Source organism: Oryx dammah, unplaced genomic scaffold, assembly GCF_014754425.2.
Source record: "Oryx dammah isolate SB20612 unplaced genomic scaffold, SCBI_Odam_1.1 HiC_scaffold_29, whole genome shotgun sequence".
Classification (NCBI taxonomy): Eukaryota; Metazoa; Chordata; class Mammalia; order Artiodactyla; family Bovidae; genus Oryx; species Oryx dammah.
Window position 1 is genome coordinate 106,438,632 of NW_024070213.1, and position 16,116 is coordinate 106,454,747.

A 16,116-nucleotide genomic window follows, 5' to 3' on the forward strand; every position below is an offset into this window, starting at 1 on the left:
ATATTTCATTTCAATTAGGCCTGAAAACAAATCTCTGGTGTCGGTGCTATTAGTATTTTGAAGATGTAGGAATTGAGGCAGAAAGAAGCTAAATAAAGGGATTGGAACTCAGGCTGGTTGATACTGAGGCCTTGAGCTTAATGACTATGTACACTGCAGAGAGCAAGTGCACGGGTCTATAACAGGGTCTGTAACAAGCCTTGGGGAACTTGAACTTGTAAGGCATGGCAGGCACAGAGGTGCTTGCAGAGGCTTCAGAGAGCAGACAGACACGTAGGAGGTACCACCAGGAGAGTCCGTTGTCCAGACAGAAGGGAAAGTCAAAGCTTACAGAAGGGACATATACTAATGTTGGTAAAGACTAATTGTGATATATTTCAAAAGTCTAGCGTAATTATTTGAAAAGAGCAAGTGTTTCATACACAGTTGTGCTTACTATTAATCATGTTTACTACTTTCTTAGTACAAAAGATGAGAATGCCAATGAAATTATAAGAAAGTACTAGCCACATTCTGGTCCTTCTTTCCATGCTGTGCCGATGAACCAAGAGATAATGACTGTGACATTCGGATTTTCTTTCAGTGATCTGTCCTGCACAGGTGAAACTTCTTCACAGACTTGGAGTGTTGACAGGCTCACAGAGGGAGCTGAAAAAGTGATAACAGGGCCCCAGGTCCCTTTCCTTACAATCTTTTCCTTTAAGTGGAACAAGTCCAGCACAACCTGACTTTTCAGGCACAAAAAGAAAAATTGTGACTTCTTTTTCTTCCTTCAAGATTGGCTCTAAATATCCTGAAGGGTATAAACACACTATGCTTTCCCATGATCATTAAACTAAATGCCTTGGGGTTTTAACATGTGTTTCAGTGGCCCAAGCTATGCCGTATTTATCTAGCACCTAAGCAAACCTCCTGTGAGCTAACTGAAAATTACTCCTTTAGGCCAAAATTGTTAATTTTTAAGCCCCTTTTCACCTGAAAATACAGGATTTATTTCCTTCTCTTTTCTGGGTACAGCAAATGTTCTCTGGAAAATGAAGTTTTTGTAAAAATATAGTGGCCTCTTGCTCTTTGCTCTCTCCAGTCCCCCAGAGGTAGACTACTGTTGCTTGATTCTTGGTACTTGCTAGCCTGGTGGTGGGAGGGTGGGGGACAAAGGAGCTTCTCTGTTGTCCCAGCCCGGCCTTGGTCTCAGGAAGACCCTGTTCCTGAGTTTCAGGAATGGGCTTTCTCAGTGATCCTGTCTCTCCCTGGTCTACCAGACTAAACCTTTCCCTCATCCTTGGAGGGTCTTGGTGGGAGAGTTCCCTGTCCCTTCTTCAGTGGTAGAGGACTGCTAATAATACCGGGATTAGACCGCAGAGTTAGCACTCTTCTGCCTCCTTCTCACTCCACCCTGGGGTGGGTGCATGTGTGCGTGCTCAGCTGTGTCCAACTCCTTGAGACCCCATGAACTATAGCCTGCCAGGCTCCTCTGTCCATGGGATTTCCCAGGCAAGAATACTGGAGTGGGTCACCATTTCCTCCTTCAGGGGATCCTCCCGACCCAGGGATCGAACCCGGATATCCTGCATTGGCAGGAGGATTCTTTATCACTGAGCCACCTGGGAAGCCCCCACCTTGGGGTAGAAGTGTTTTATCTGTCTCCTAGCTGTCATGGGTTTTTACTTTTACTCTTAACTGTGATCCATTCTTTCTCATCAGCTCATAGTAAAAGTTTGTGAAAAAAGCATGTGAGAGACTTCCCTGGTGGTCCCATGGTTGAGATTTTGCCTTCCAAAGCGGGGGTTGCCAGTTTGATCCCTGGTCAGGGACCTAAGATCCCACATGCCTCACAGCCAAAAAACCAAAACATAAAATAGAAATATTATTGTAACAAATTCAATAAAGACTTGAAAAATGCCCCACATTAAAAAAAAAATCTTGAAAAAAAGAAGGTCTGGAATTATTTGCCACTCCCACAGGTTTTATACTGTCATGTTAGCTCATGTTTGGACTTTCCTCAGTCAGCTAAACATTTTAGCTAATTGTCTTTCCCCACTTGTATGGCACCTAGTGTCTCTCCTGCCGTGCTGTTGTGAGCCTGGCTCACCTTCCCTCTCTGCTTGGATGGGTTTCTATACCTTTTACTATTACTGTTGTGCAAAGTTAACTCATCCTTATGTGAGCTGTAATTCACACTAACCTAATTGAGTAAGAAAGTGTATTCCCAGTTGGGGAGACAGACTTTGAAAGCATTTTTGCAGCCTGGTTAATATTTGGTATTTATTTGCTCATCTGAGCAACTATTTGGTTAGGCAGACTGTCTTTATGTTGTTGCTCACATTTCAAATTAAAGTTCTATTTAGAGACTAATTTGAGTGAATCTGTAGTATGGCAGACTGAGCTAACACAGAACCTCTCCCATTACAAACATCAAGATGTGCCAGATAAAAATCTAACAATTAAAAAACTCTCTATAGTTTGGATTGCAAGTGAGAAAGCGTAATCTCCAGGTGCCAGGAATGAAAGGGGAAGCGAAGGCTGGAAAGGCAGTGATATCAAGCTGACATCTTGGCGGATGAGGACAGAGGGAGATGAAGTGGATGCCAAGTGGTCACAGACTGAGAAATAAGCCCCATGGCTAGGGGCAAAGCAGGTACTGGAGGGAATATGTTAAATTTTCACTATACCCGTATCCTAAACTGTATTACTTAGCTTGGAGTCTGAATATATACCACTGAGTTAGTTCAGAACACTTTCTCTCAAGGAACTTAGATAAAATGAATCTAAGCCTAGGACAGACTAGAGGAAGTAAAATGAAAGCACTCTTAAGAAACATCCAGTCACACTGGTTTCTCATAGAAGAAATAATCCCTGCCAAATGGGAGTTCACAAATAAACATTAGAAACAAATGAGGAGGACAAAGTAGGAGTGAGTCAGTGCTGACAAGTTAGGGGGTGAGTGAGTTCTGTGTTTTGTGCAGAAGGAACAGAAATTCATAGAGAAGAATGAGAAATGTAGAAGAAATCAGCAAGAGGCCGTAAACATATTTATAATGATTTTAAAGTGCACGCTAAAAAATAGAACTTACAAGGAGAGAACACTGAAAAATAGTAAGTATGCTAAGAAAGAAGACTTTTAAAAAATAAAATGACATTAAATTATATTAAAGTTTTGAAAAACTTGAGCACTTCCATTTATGAGACCATTTAAACAATTTACATATAGGAAAATTAGCCCTGTTTTGCTTTATCTCATACTATAGGCTTATATTAGAAATGACTGTGGAACCTGAATGGAAGCTATTGTTAGTTAAGTATCAAAACAGCCAGGAACTGGGGGTAAGCTTTATGTTTAGTTTTGATTTTCTGAAATGTGAAAGTGATCATGTCACTCTTTGCATTAAACTCTTTGGTGGCTTATCATTTTCCAACATTTTAAATATATCTTAATATGTTCTTAATTTTACGAACTGACCATATGCCAAAAAATAATTTGTGGGTGACCTTTCCTTTTTTCCTATGTGTGTCCCAAATGCCTAGAACACAGCCTGGCACATTGCAGGTGTTTAATGAATGTTTGTTGAATAAACAAACTCAGAGCCTTAGCACTATTCTCTTTGTGGGGAGAAACTTTCCCTTTTTCTTCCTCCCTTTTCTTGGCAAATTCCTACTTGCCTTTTTAGCATTTGGGTTTCAGATTCCGCAAAGAGTCTTTTCTTGTTCTCTAAGACTCGTTTGGTTCCCTCTGTTGTATGCTTCCTTAGCAGTTTATGGCCCTTTTGTGTGTGTGTGTTCAGTCGCTCAGTTGTGTCTGACTCCTTGTGGCCCCATGGGCTGTAGCCTTTCAGGCTCCTCTGTCCATGGGCTTTTCCAGGCAAGAATACTGGAGTGGGTTGCCATTTCCTCCTCCAGGGGATCTTTCCGACCCAGGAATTGAACCTGCGTCTATTGAATCGCCTGCATTGGCAGGAGGATTCTTTACATTTGAGGTATCTGGGGAGCCCTTCTTTTGTAAATTCACTCAGATACTCACTCCAGTATTTCTTGAGTGCCTACTAAGCCTTAACTCCTGTTCTAGGTCCTGGGGATACAGCAGTGAACACAGACATAATTTCAACTCTTGTGAAGCATATATTCTAGTGAGGTGAGGGTGGAGGGCGAACAAGACAAACAAGTGAGTACATAGTGAATAGTGAAGTCGCTCAGTCGTGTCTGACTCTTTGCGACCCCATGGACTGTAGCTTACCAGGCTCCTCCGTCTGTGGGATTCTCCAGGCAAGAGTACTGGAGTGGGTCGCCGTTTCCTTCTCCAGGAGATCTTCCCAACCCAGGGATCGAACCTGGGTCTCCTGCATTGTAGACAGACGCTTTACCATCTGAGCCACCAGGGAAGCTCAATACTTTCTATAATTTTAAGTCATCTGAAGAAACATAGGGCAAGGAAAGTAGGGGTAGATCCGGCGAAGTCCTCCTGCATTAGATATTAGTACATTAGGAGTTTTCCCTGAGGATAAATGGAGAAAAGTAGCCCAGGGGAAACGGCAAGGGTAAAGGCCTTGAATGAATAATGTTCTGAAAGTATTTTAGGAAAAGCACTGAGGCCTGGTATGCCTGGGGCAGAGTCAACAACGGGAAGGGTAGAAGGCGATGAAGATAAAGAGACTTTTGGGTCTCCAGGTTTTTTTTTTGGGGGGGGGCGGCGGGGGGGGGGGGGGCTTCCCTGGTGACTCAGATGGTAAAGAATCTGCTTGTAATGCAAGAGACCTGGGTTCCATCTTGGTGCGGGAAAGATGCCCTGGAGGAGGAAATGGCAACCCACTCCAGGGCTGGCGGGTCACAGCCCATGGCGTCGCAAAGAGTCGGACACGACTGAGCACGAGCTCGCGCGCGCACAAGTGGTGTCGTTTTAGTTGTCACACTTAGGTCTGAGACGGGCAGGGCGGAGGGGGAAGGCGCAGGTTGTGGCTTCTGCGTGGGGAGTCCTCGGAAAGCCAGCTGCAGCCTCCGGAGCAGCCACGAGGCGGCGCCAGGCCGCTCCCGGAAGTGCGGCCCGAGGCTGGGAGCCGGGATGCTCGGCGCCGGCAGGCCTAGCCTCCCGGCCGGTGGGCCCGCGCACAGACCAGAGGGCCTTCGCATCGGCCTGGGGCCCCGGGCCTAGCCTGGTGGCGCCCATCTGTTTGAGGGACAGTTTGGTTGGCCCAGCCCAGCCCAGCCCCCGCGGCAGAAGGTCTGCACGCAGCAGTTTTCAGAGCTGCCAGCGCGGTCGGGGCAGGGTCCCAGGCCGCCCGGTCAGCACGCAGGTGCTGTAGGTAACCCGCCGCCATGCGGGGTGACTGCGGCCGCTGAGGGCCGTCCGGCCCCCTCAGGTTAGACTGTGGTGTGGACGAGCCCCGGAGCCAGCGCTGCAGGGAGGCCACGGGCCCTCCGCCCCGCGGGGCCTGAGGGAGCCCACGGGCCCTCCGCCCCGCGGGGCCTGACGCCTGCTGTTTTGAGGACTTTGACTTTTATTCTTAAGATGATAAAGCTACAGGCGGTAGGGTTTTTAGTTTGAATTGGCAGATGTATATAAAACTCTGGAGCTCAAGAGAAGAGGCCAGGATGGAGATACAAATATGGGAATTATCAACATATAAATGGTATTTTGCCTTGAGAATCCCAGGGACGGGGGAGCCTGGTGGGCTACTGTCCATGGGGTCGCACAGAGTCGGACACGACTGAAGCGACTTAGCAGCAGCAGCAGCAGCAGATGGTATTTAAAGCTGTCTGGGGACCGCTAGTCAAGGCTATGGTTTTTCCAGTGGTCAGGTATGGATGTGAGAGTTGAACTTTATATAAAGAAAGCTGAGCACCAAAGAATTGATGCTTTTGAGCTGTGGTGTTGGAGAAGACTTGAGAGTCCCTTGGACTGCAAGGAGATCCAACCAGTCCATCCTAAAGGAAGTCAGTCCTGAATATTCATTGGAAGGACTGATGTTGAAGCTGAAACTCCAATACTTTGGCCGCCTGACGTGAAGAACTGGCGCATTTGAAAAGACCTTGATGCTGTGAAAGATTGAAGGCGGGAGGAGAAGGGGCCAACAGAGGATGAGATGGTTGGATGGCATCACCGACTCAGTGGACATGAGTTTGAGTGAGCTTCAGGAGTTGGTGATGGACAGGGAAGCCTGGTGTGCTGCAGTCCATGGGGTCACAGAGAGTTGGACACAACTGAGCAACTGAACTGAAAGCCATACAGAGGATGCAAAGATGTGATGTTTGATGACTCAGCTCTGGGTAATTAAAACACTTAAAGGTTGAGAAGATGTGAAAGCACCAGCCAGGGAGGAAAGCTAGAGAGATGTGATCAGAAGCCAAGAAAATGAAATCTTTTGAGAAGATGGAAAGATTTATCTATGTGAAATGGTATTGATAACAGGTGAAGTAAGACATTGTCTGAGAATTGACCATTGTGGTTAGCAGTGTGAAGGTCACTGATGGTCCTGACACTTGGTTGAAATAGTGGTAAAAGCTTCATTGGTATTGGCTCAAGAGAGAATAAGAAGAGAGATATTAGTGACAGTATGGACAACTTTTTTGGATAACTTTTGCTTTAAGAGAAATAGTATAGTAGTAGCTAAGAGGAGATAAAATACTCAGCATACCTGGATCTCCTGTGTCTGTAAGAATAGTAAGAACCACACTGATAACAACTACGTATATCTTATTGACTGCTTTTTGCCTGGTACCGATGCCCGACCAAAAGCAAATATACAACTAATTATTTCTTGAACAATAAGTACCATTTCTGTTAAAATTGTAAAATTGTAAGGTTTAGAAGTATTTTCAGAAGATGTTACTTTTTTTAAATTGGATAAGAATATGTATTTTGACACTGGTTAAGAAATGAAGTGATCACAGATAATGTGATCATTCCACATCTACTTACCAATTTCCCATCTGGCTTAGTTAATGCTAAACACCACATACCACCTTTATTTTAGGAAAACAGTGCAATAATGACAAATTAATTTGCTAAAAATATTCAGTGCAGGTAACTTTATCTAGAGTATAGTTTTTCAAATCATGGAGACAAGAAAGGAAATACATTTTTCTTTAGCATAGTAGAGAAACCATTAAGTCTTTAAAGAGATGTTCATAGTATCAGAGTTGTGTGTGAAAGGTTGATTCATTGCTAAATGATGGTACACATTTATTTGATGAAACACATTTATTTGGTTTGAAGATAAGCAGTTATAGTACAATAGATCCTAGGCTTGACATACGGTGAACTACAGAGATGAGTGAAGTCATGAAAGATAAGATTAAACATGTAGGTTGCAGTGAGAGGCGCTTAGCTTTGTTTGATGGGTAATCTAGAGCAAGGAAAATTTAAAAAAAATTTTTTAAACTTTTGAGCAGGGAAGTGAAATCATCTGAGCTGTATATTATTGGTTTGAAAATTGGCTGCAAGATTTAATATATGGGGAAGGTGAATGTTTTACAAACATAACTGGAAGATTTTATTGGATGCTCTTTGAAAAACTTTGCATGGTAAAATGAATTAGGAAATATTGGGTTTCCCAAACATCAGGCTAAACAAACTTGAAAGATGTGTCTTTAATGTGTAGCCTTTAAGATACTTTGTGAATCTACAAGTTGTATGGAATATGCAGATCATGGAACTCTATTCCAGAAACCCTGTTGTTCTTTGAAACAGTTTGACAATTTTGGACTATCATCATATTACCGTTGTAATCTGAATGAACTTACATGAAGTTGACAAGGAGTTTTGAGAATGGAAAAGAAGGAAGAGAGAATGATAGGCATGCTTTATTGACTAATAGGTGGTGAAAATGGGAGAGGAAAAAGTCAAAGGGACAATGTGGGTCCACAGCTTTGATGAGCTTAGCTTAGCACCTAGTGAACTTTAAGATGCTGGAAGACAACCAAGAGTAAATTAGGGTTCCTCTCCCCCAAGAATACTTTTATTGTCTGAAATAGTTTCATGATTGTAATGAAAAAGCGTAGCAACACACTATGCAGCACACTTGAAATGGATATAATATTGTAAATCAACAATGAAATTAGGGCTTTAACCTGGACGGCTTGATTCAAGGCTGGAAACAAGTTTTAGGAGTGCAGATACCATGTAGCATACAGTGCACGAGGATAATCTTGAAATGATTAGAGCATGAATTAGGGATACTGAAGAAGTATAGCTGCAGGTTTTCTTTCTTTCTTTTTTTTTTTCAGAAAAATAATGTGGGGTACAGCAGAAGACTAGTTTTAGAAAAAACGTGGCTGCAAGTACTGGAAAGTAAGCATCATTTTCAGTATTTAGACTGAGATATAGAAAGGTAACCTATGTAAAATCTGTTTTTATTCTTAGCGTATTAATTCCCCATGTCAGTAAAGTGTGATGCTTCTTTCAGAACTCCTGAAGGATGTCAGTTAAAATCCCCTGCATACTTGGGTAGTCGGTATATTGTGATAAGCTGGAAATTCCTCTTTTTCAGCTTTGTCATCTGTCCATTACGTCCATATAAGGAGTACTATCCTAGGTTTCTGACTCCTTTCCTTGACATTCTCACAGGTCTGCCTTTTGGTTTGCCTCCTTGTGAACCTCTGCTCTCAAAGAAACACTTATTCTCTAGAACTATGCTGTTGGTACTTACAATTTATAGAATGGTTGTGAAAGGCTGAAAAAGTATCAGAAATAAAACCTTTAAAAACTCAGAAAATTAAGATTAAATAAAATGCGACACAGTATGTCTTCTGTTGTATTAATATCCTCTGCATAATTGCATCTCGCTGCATTTATGTTCAGAAGGAGGTACACAGAGCAGAACATGCAGATGCATTTTCAAGGTCAGAATGTGGAGTTTGGAAGAAAAATATGGAGCAGACGGTAAGCTCATAGGAAAATTAAGTCAGCCAGCTCTCCCCAGATGGTCATCTTTATACTTTTTTTTTTTTTGTAGTTTGCGAATTAGGCACCTGTGTTTTCTTCAACTCACTCTGTGCCCTGTGAATGCTTACATTTGACATTTTAATTGCAAATAAAAACAATAAGTTCTGATTTTTTCCACCAAAACCCCCATATTTTTTTTCTTGAAATGAAATAACACTTATTCATATTTTGGAATTCCTAAAATGCTTATTTGAATTTTACAGTTTATTGCCTGGTATGATAGTGGTTCAACTCAAAGGATTTCTTTTTGCACGTCTCAGGACACTGGCTTGAGTAACTTTTAAGAACTGTTCAACTGTGTGTGTGTGTGTGTGTGTGTGTGTATATATATATATGTTTTTTTTTTTCCTGTAGAATGTATTTTTAAAGGAAATCTATGGTTCATGATAAAAATAGCTTACTGATTTCATATCTAATTTAGTTTAAAATGTTCCTGGATTATGACAGTCTGATGTTAAGTACATCATCTAATCCCATATATAAGAAGAACATAATGCCTTTAAATACACAATGATTTTCAGGTAAACAATATGTTTTTCTCAGCCACTGCTTTCAGACTTCTGTGGCATTTAAACTGGCATTCTGTTATTGAAATGTCAGATAAAAATAGTAACGTACCTCTATCCAAGCTTAATAAGCCTACGCAATTTCCTCTTTCTTTTGCTTCATTTATATGCAGTAATAAGTGTTGACATTGAGATGCATGTAGGAGAAAAGGATTCCTAAGAGAGACATGTTTATCTTTTTCCTTTCCCATTAAAGATATCCTTGATAAATGTCATGAAAGTAAATTTGTTTAAAGCATTATTAGAATGTGATGATGTTTTTGCACCTGAATTAAGGTATTCAGTGTATGTATAATTAAAGATAAAACTACTCAGTAAATTATGGCAGGTGTGGCTCATGTTAATGACACTTGAAAAATAATGCCTTTCAAATTAAACTTTTTAATGTAAGAGTAGCTTGTTTTGCATTAAAACATGTGAATTCATACTCAGAAGTATTGGGATATTATTCAAAAGATAAAACAAAGCTAAGCTTATTTTATTTAATTTTCTCTGAAATAGAACAAAACCCAGCTATTTCCTATAAATTCAAGACCTTGTTGAGCAAGTCATTTCAAGTTTATTGCATTTGCCTGTTTGTTTTGAGGTCAATTAGATCCTAATGACTCATGAACTAGAAAAGGTATAGGTATAATTTTAAGGGGATCTAATGGTCTAATGATCTATGGAGAAGGAAATGGCAACCCATTCCAGTGCTCTTGCCTGGAGAATCCCAGGGATGGGGAAGCCTGATGGGCTGCCGTCTGTGGGGTTGCACAGAGTCAGACACGACTGAAATGACTTAGCAATGGTCTATGGGATTAAATTTTTTTCATCTGACAAAATATTATTTTAATCTAATATGAAGTTGCAGCATCTGTTTTTATCCAATTAAATGTTTCATTTGTGAATTTTAAACTTAACTCCTCATGCTTAGAGTTTGCACCCCGACCTCCAAATGCCATCTCCTAGAACTTCCCTAGATTTACAGTTGAAAATGTTTCTGATACATTTTCATGCATACAGCAGTTAAATTATGGTTACAGAGTCAGTGGAACAGTGCTTTTGTGCAGTGTGTTGAATAACATTATATAAGTCACCCCTACTCCAAAATGTTTCCTCCATCTCTGGACATGTATTTTCTTTTGGCTCATTTGTTTATTCAGTAAGTATTTAATGAGTACCTGCCTTGTTAACGGCCTTCAGCTGGGCATGGACAGCAAAGAAGAACAGAAACAATCACGGTTCTTGTTTTCCTGAAGCTTACAGTCTACAGGAGAGAAGTAGTGGTCAAATAATCCTGGAGATAAACATAAAATTGTAATAATGATAAGTACTAGGAAACACAGATGGACTATGAAAGAACCATGGCACAGAGTAGGCATTTAATAGTAGGTACTTAATATTTGTTGGCTGGATTAATGAAAAATAATTGAATGAAAGGGATAACATGGAGAATTATCCTAGAGAAAGCTTCCCTGAGGAAGTTATATTTGACCTGAGATCTGAAGCATGAATTACTGAGTGATTACTCAGTTGGTAAATAGTATAGGAAAGAGAGTTTCAAAGAGAAAAACAAGGTTTTATGGCAAGATGGACCATGGCAAATAAGAGAGTGAGCCTATAATAAGAGCTCAAAATAGAACATGGTGCCAGAAGACACTGGAGTGATTAGTCTTCATTAGATATTAGACAAATGATTGTGTAAAAAATCCTACATGTGTGCATGCTAAGTCACTTCAGTGGAGTCTGACCCTGTGACTCTAGGGACTGACTGTACAGCCCACCAGGCCCTTCTGTCCATGGGATTCTCCAGGCAGGAAGACTGGAGTGGGTTGCCTTGTCCTCTTCCAGGGATCTTCCTGACCCAGGGATTGATCAAACCCATGTCTCATGTCTCCTGCATCGGTAGGCAGGTTCTTTACCACTAGTGCCACCAAGGAAGCTCGCTAAAATGAATCGATGACTTTAGTAGGTGAGAAGATGTAAGGTTACCAGGAAAATATCAATTGTATTTCTATATAACAGCAGTGAGCAATTGAAAACTAAAATTCAGAAAATATTTATGATAGCGTCAAAATCATGAAATACTTAGAGTCAAATTTAACACAATTTGTGTAAGAACTGGATTCCAAAACATACAAAATGTTGCTCAGAGAACATAAAGATTTAAATAGAATGGTATACGATGCTCATGTGGTTAGGGACTCAACACTGTAAAGATGTCATTTTTCTCCAAATTGTTACACAGTTGTAACACAATCCCAGTTAAAATGTTAGTGATTTTTTAATTGATAATTTAATTGTAAGATCTATATGCAAATACAGACAGGCTAGAATAGAAAAATTGAAAACCAAGAACAAAGTTCGAAGGTTTATGTTGCTATTTCATATCATAACTTGCTATAAAGATATAGTAACCAAGATGATGTTAGTGTAAGTATTGATAGGCTAGAGGTCAGAAATAGGCCCACAAGTGTACAGCCAATTGATATTCAATAGTTGTGCTGGGGAAACTCAGTGGAGAAAAGCTAGTCCTTTTAATAAGTGGTACTATAAGAATTTGATACTCTATGCAAAAAAATCAAACCTGATGCTTCGTATCATAGTCAAAACTCACACTCAAAACTCAACTCAAAAATGCACCATAAATCTAAATGTAAGAGCTAAAATTATTATGCTCTTTTAAAATAAAATATAGAAGAAAATGCTTGAGAGCTTGGGTTAATCCAAGATTTCCTAAACTGAATGTAAAATGCATGAATGATAGTAGACAATGATAATAAATTTTAAGTTGTTGGTACTGTCAAGAAAGGTACTGTTAAAGAAATTTTCAATTAAAAGGTATTGTTCAGTTCAATTCAGTCGCTCAGTCATGTCCGACTCTTTGCAGCCCCATGAACCACAGCACACCAGGCCTCCCTGTCCATCAAAAACTCCCAGAGTCCACCCAAACCCATGTCCATTGAGTCAGTGATGCCATCCAATCATTTCATCCTCTGTCGTCCCCTTCTCCTGCCCTCAATCTTTCCAGCATCAGGGTCTTTTCAAATGAGTCAGCTCTTCACATCAGGTGGCCAAAGTATTGGAGTTTCAGCTTCAACATCAGTCCTTCCAATGAACACCCAGGACCGATCTCCTTTAGAATGGACTGGTTGGATCTTCTTGCAGTCCAAGAGACTCTCAAGAGTCTTCTCCAACACCACAGTTCAAAAGCATCAATTCTTCGGCGCTCAGCTTTCTTCACAGTCCAACTCTCACATCCATACATGACCACTGAAAAAACCATAGCCTTGACTAGACGGACCTTTGTTGGCAAAGTAATGTCTCTGCTCTTCAATATGCTATCTAGATTGGCCATAACTTTCCTTCCAAGCAGTAAGTGTCTTTTAATTTCAAGACTGAAATCACCATCTGTAGTGATTTTGGAACCCAGAAAAGTAAAGTCAGTCACTGTTTCCACTGTTTCTCCATCTATTTCCTGTGAAGTGATGGGACTGAATGCCATGATCTTAGTTTTCTGAACGTTGAGCTTAAGCCAACTTTGTCACTCTCCTCTTTCACTTTCATTAAGAGGCTTTTGAGTTCCTCTTCACTTTCTGCCATAAGGGTGGTGTCATCTGCATAACAGAGGTTATTGACATTTCTCCTGGCAATCTTGATGCCAGCTTGTGCTTCATCCAGCCCAGCGTTTCTCATGATGTACTCTGCATATAAGTTAAATAAGCAGGGTGACAATATACAGCCTTGACGTACTCCTTTTTCTATTTGGAACCAGTCTGTTGTTCCATGTCCAGTTCTAACTATTGCTTCTTGATCTGCATACAGGTTTCTCAAGAGGCAGGTCAGCTGGTCTGGAATTCCCATCTCTTTCAGAATTTTCCACAGTTTATTGTGACCCACACAGTCAAAGGCTTTGGCATAGGCAATAAAGCAGAAATAGATGATTTTCTGGAACTCTCTTGCTTTTTCCATGATCCAGCAGATGTTGGCAATTTGATCTCTGGTTCCTCTGCCTTTTCCCAAACCAGCTTGAACATCTGGAACTTCACAGTTCACATACTGTTGAAGCCTGGCTTGGAGAATTTTGAGCATTACTTTGCTAGTGTGTGAAATGAGTGCAATTGTGCAGTAGTTTGAGCATTCTTTGCCATTGCCTTTCTTTGGGATTGGAATGAAAGCTGACCTTTTCCAGTCCTATGACCACTGCTGAGGTTTCCAAATTTGCTGGCATATTGAGAGCAGCACTTTCACAGCATCATGTTTTAGGATTTTAAGTAGCTCAACTGGGATTCCATCACTTCCACTAGCTTTGTTCATAGTGATGCTTCCTAAGGCCCACTTGACTTCACATTCCAAGATGTCTGGCTCTAGGTGAGTGATCACACCATCGTGATTATCTGGGTCATGAAGATCTTTTTCATACAGTTCTTCTGTGTGTTCTTGCCACTGCTTCTTAATACCTTCTACTTCTGTCAGGTCCCTACCATTTCTGTCCTTTATTGAGCCCATCTTTGCATGAAATTGTCCTTTGATATCCTAATTTTCTTAGAGAGATCTCTGGTCTTTCCCATTCTATTGTTTTCCTCTATTTCTTTGCACTGATGGCTGAGGAAGGCTTTCTTATCTCTCCTTGCTATTCTTTGGAACTCTGGGTTCAAATGGGTGTATCTTTCCTTTTCTCCTTTGCCTTTCACTCTCTTCTTTTCACAGCTATTTGTAAGGCCTCCCCAAACAGCCATTTTGCTTTTTTGCATTTCTTTTCCATGGGGATGGTCTTGATCCCTGTCTGCTGTACAATGTCATGAACCTTCGTTCATAGTTCATCAGGCACTCTATCTATCAGATCTAGTCCCTTACATCTATTTCTCACACCATTGTCTAATCATAAGGAATTTGATTTAGGTCATACCTGAATGGTCTAGTGGTCTTCCCTCCTTTCTCTTGGCATACAGAATGTTAAAAAGCACATGAATGGTGCTCAGCGTCACTTAGTGAAATGTAAACCACAACTAGAATGAGCTATTTCCTCACACTGATCAGAGGGGCTGTCATCAAAATGTCTACAGACAATACACACTGGGAAGGGTGTGGAGAAAAGGGAATTTTCCTACACTGTCAGCGGGAATATAAACTGGTACAACCACTACGGAGAATAGTGTGCAAGTTCCTTAAAAAACTGAAAAAAGTATTACCACATTATCCAGCAATCCCACTCCTGTGCATATATACCCAGTGAAAACCATTAATGTGAAAAGGTACATGCACCCACCTCAGTGTTCACTGCAGCACAATTTATAACAGTTGAGACTCTGAAGCAAATGAAATATCCTTCCACAGAGGAATGAATAAGGAAGCTGGAGTATATATATTATTGTTTTTGTCTTTCAGTCACTAAGTTAGGTCTGACTCTCTGTGACCCCACGGACTGCAGCATGCCAAGCTTCCCTGTCCCTCACCATCTCCCAGAGTTTGCTCAGATTCATGTCAATTGAGTCAGTGATGTTATCTAACTATCTCATCCTCTTCGGCCCTCTTTTCCTTTTGCCTTCAATCTTTCCCAACATTAGGTTGTTCCAAAGTATTGGAGCTTCAGCAACAGAGAGTCACACCGGTCCATCCTGAAGGAAATCAACACTGAATATTCACTGGAAGTGCATCTGTAAAATGGAATATTAGCCATAAAAAGAAAGAGATGATGCCATTTGCAGCAACATGGATGGACATAGAAATTATCATACTTAGTGAAGTCAGACTAAGACAAATACCACATGTTATCACTCACATATAGAATCTTTGAAAATGATACAAATAACTTATTTATAAAACGAAAATGGATCCACAGACTTCAAAAGCAACCATGTGGTTCAGTTCGGTTCAGACTCTCAAGAGTCTTCTCCAACACCACAGTTCGAAAGCATCAATTCTTTGGCACTCGGCTTTCTTCATAGTACAACTCTCACATCCATACATGACCACTGGAAAAACCATAGCCTTGACTATACTCATGACCAAATAGCACTTTTTATTAGTTACTATTAGTTTGCTATGCAAATACAATAAGTTACTCAACAATTATTTTTCCTCCTCCTCTGTTCCCAATATCTGTTTTAGAAAAGAAACATCTATGAAAAGTCTGACAAAGCAGCCCCAGGGAGTCTAACATAATGAGGAGGAACTCATTATTTCATCATTTTTAGTTGGAATTTTAAGTCTTTTGTACAGCCTGATAGTAATCACGTTCTCAATAACTATTCATTCACCGTAGCAATTGCTGCAAACACCAAGCTTCACTTTGTCTTCTAATCATCTTTTAAAGACGAAGATAGCACCACACTAACCTCACCATACAATTTTCAAAGTATCTAAAAAAGCGAGTGTCAGTATGATATAGTAGTGATACTGTAACAGAGGAAACATATTATTAAGTAGCTTGATAGCAGAATAATATATCAGAGTGTCAGTTTAGATAAAAACATGCATCTGTTCTCTAGTTTAGGAGATATTTGAGGACATGAAAAGTTAAATTTATTAGATTTCTTTATAATGAGCTCTTTGAAAACACCCAGGTTGATTGGGTATCTCTCCAGCCATTCCCTGATAAAATTTTTCCCTTCCAACTTCCTGAGCTCTATA

At 40.6% G+C, this 16,116-nt stretch overlaps 1 protein-coding gene and 1 non-coding gene across 2 annotated transcripts in view; one reads left to right on the forward strand and one right to left on the reverse strand.

Annotated features, from left to right (window-relative positions):
- Window positions 1-16,116, forward strand: part of LIN7A (lin-7 homolog A, crumbs cell polarity complex component) — a 155,381-nt gene that overhangs the window by 12,333 nt on the left and 126,932 nt on the right. The gene's annotated exons all lie outside the window — the stretch shown is intronic.
- On the reverse strand, window positions 4,305-4,376 carry TRNAC-ACA. Its single transcript has one exon. It is a non-coding gene; the product is annotated as a tRNA-Cys (tRNA).